This window comes from Xiphias gladius, chromosome 8 (assembly GCF_016859285.1).
Source record: "Xiphias gladius isolate SHS-SW01 ecotype Sanya breed wild chromosome 8, ASM1685928v1, whole genome shotgun sequence".
NCBI classification, from domain to species: Eukaryota; Metazoa; Chordata; class Actinopteri; order Istiophoriformes; family Xiphiidae; genus Xiphias; species Xiphias gladius.
In genome coordinates, this window is record NC_053407.1 from 9,271,745 (window position 1) to 9,274,230 (window position 2,486).

The window sequence follows — 2,486 nt, forward strand, 5'->3', positions numbered from 1 at the left end:
CAGTCCAAGGGGAACCTGCTACATTCATGACAAGTGATAACTAGGAACTCTCAGTCTCAGTGTCTCACTTCCCACCTGCTACAAACATGTTGCTGCTGTATCTACATGACTTCACAAAACAACGTATTAGAGAAGTCAGAGCCAGAGAATAGTCTGGGTTTCTGAGTTTCAGTTGGAAAGCAGCTCAAGTGGATGTTTTCTCCATCCCTTCTGCTTTCAGGTAGGAGAGAAATCATTTCCCACATGCCATGAACAAAATATTGATGTGTGGAGGGGATACACTGATCATCAGCAAAGAGGGCCACCTTCTATTTATTTGTTTTAGGTATGCAGTCATAGTGTATTATTTTTATTCTGTGAAACTTTAGTTTGTATGACAGTGCCGTCAATCAACCAGTTGTACTTTTTTTTTATATAAATGAATTAAGATGGTGTTGCAGGCAGGAATTCTCTTTAAACATGTCACAGTGGAGACATCAAGCCGTCTGCCACATAGGAATACACTCATTCAGGAATACACTCATTCACAGTAAGGCAAAAACTTTTTGCTGTCACTGTCTCCTGTACTATTTATTGAACCCAATCTTTGCTGTGCATTGACATCTTCGATAAACAGGATGAACTTTTTACTTCTCTCAGTTTCCATGTGAAAAAACAACATAGCTGACTTTTAAAAAAGTTCATAGGTAGAAAAATCAATCAAATCCTCGTTTTTGCTTTTTTTCTCTCTTCTCTTAGACATTTTCGACTCATTTTTTTCTCAAGATTTGAAGAATTGTGTGCAAAAAAGGCTGAGCCAAAAAATGTGCGTTTTTTAAAATATGATGTTAACAAGGTAATAACTGTCATGTACTTTGTAATTATAGAATGCAGTTGATGACCTAATGATTATTAATTGTTTTGCTTATTTATTATGAAATTTGTTTGATCCTGTTTCATAATTGTTTAACAAGTTAATTCAACAATCATAAAATATGTATTTGTAATAGAATTTATTGTATATATTTCTGCCGTAATTTCCTATGTATGTGTAATACAGAACATATTTTAAGAAAATATTTCAGATATCTGTTGAGGGTTTAGACAAGGTTTTACTTGTTGTGTTGTTATGGTATGAAAACATTTTGTCTTGTGTTATTCATAATATTTTTTATATTAGAAACAAAAAGACAATCCTATTATTGATAGTTTGTGCCTTGCAGTATTAGAAATCTTGCACTTTATTATTTTGTGTGGATTAGAAACCGTTCGATTCTTACCTGTCAAACAAACAAGAGTTCAGACTACCTTGCCAGGACCCCTTTTACTTGACAAAATGATGTCTCAGCTCATGTTACAGAACCTATTGAAACACCTGTTTCATTATTTACCATCTTTTTACAAATGATTTATGACTATAGTCGCCAACAGAGATCCAGCTTAAATTGAAAATAGACCTGTGCCCTTGCGATCTATTAGCTAAGCAACCAGAGGTTCAGATAGGATGGATTGTAGCTGAAAAAGTCAAGAAGTTATTTTTATGTCTTTTATCATGAAATAAAAAGTTGTTTCAAAGAACATGGGTTTTTATATTTCATCATTTTTATCCTCATAGTTGTGTTTATGTGTTTGTGATTCAATCTGAAAACAAATTAGGCCTCTTTGGCACATTGTTAAAATCTAAATTAGACCACAGACTTGTATATTGTATAAACTTGGGGTGTACGTGGTCTGGATTGTGCCAGTATTCAATTAGCAAAATAAATAAAAAATAAAACTAAAAACCCAATTGCAGGTTAATGAATGAAATTAGCATTTACACGAGGCATTAAAAAATCAAAGAGATGACTAATGTTGATGACTAAATGTTAATCATTTGTCGTGGACTGTCTAATAACCATGATGATGACAATCGTGAAATCACAGTGAAATAGCAGAAGAGTGTGGATTGGATCCGAAAATATAGTTTAGCAAAGTGGAAAATTGGTAGCAAGAATCATTTAAAATTGATAAATTGTATAAATAGGTATTGAAGTATAAATATCATATACATTTCAAAAATATATTGTTTAATGATTAACTTCTCTCTGAATATTTTGAAAAGCACTCTATACATAAAATGTATTCATAAAAAGAATTATCTTGAAAAACGTGCAACGTACATTCTAGACTAATTTCGAAATTAAAGTCCATATTTATCTATCTATTGGCGTCCTCCAGTAACAGCATCAAAACAGACACTGTGGCCGGCAACACTGCTAACAAAGCCTGCCATGTCAAGTCACTACATTATATTTTGATACATCCATATATCTACGCAATGGAAAAAATAGCTATTCTATTAAAATAAAACAATGCCCTACCAGACCTTCCATACAGTGCAGATTTAAAAGTCTCATTTTGCATTTTGTATCCACGTGGAGACTTACCTTGGACAGTTTCATATGTTTCGAAAAACGCCTTTAAACTCCGTGGTTTGTACTTTACGTTGTGTGCGCGTCACTCCG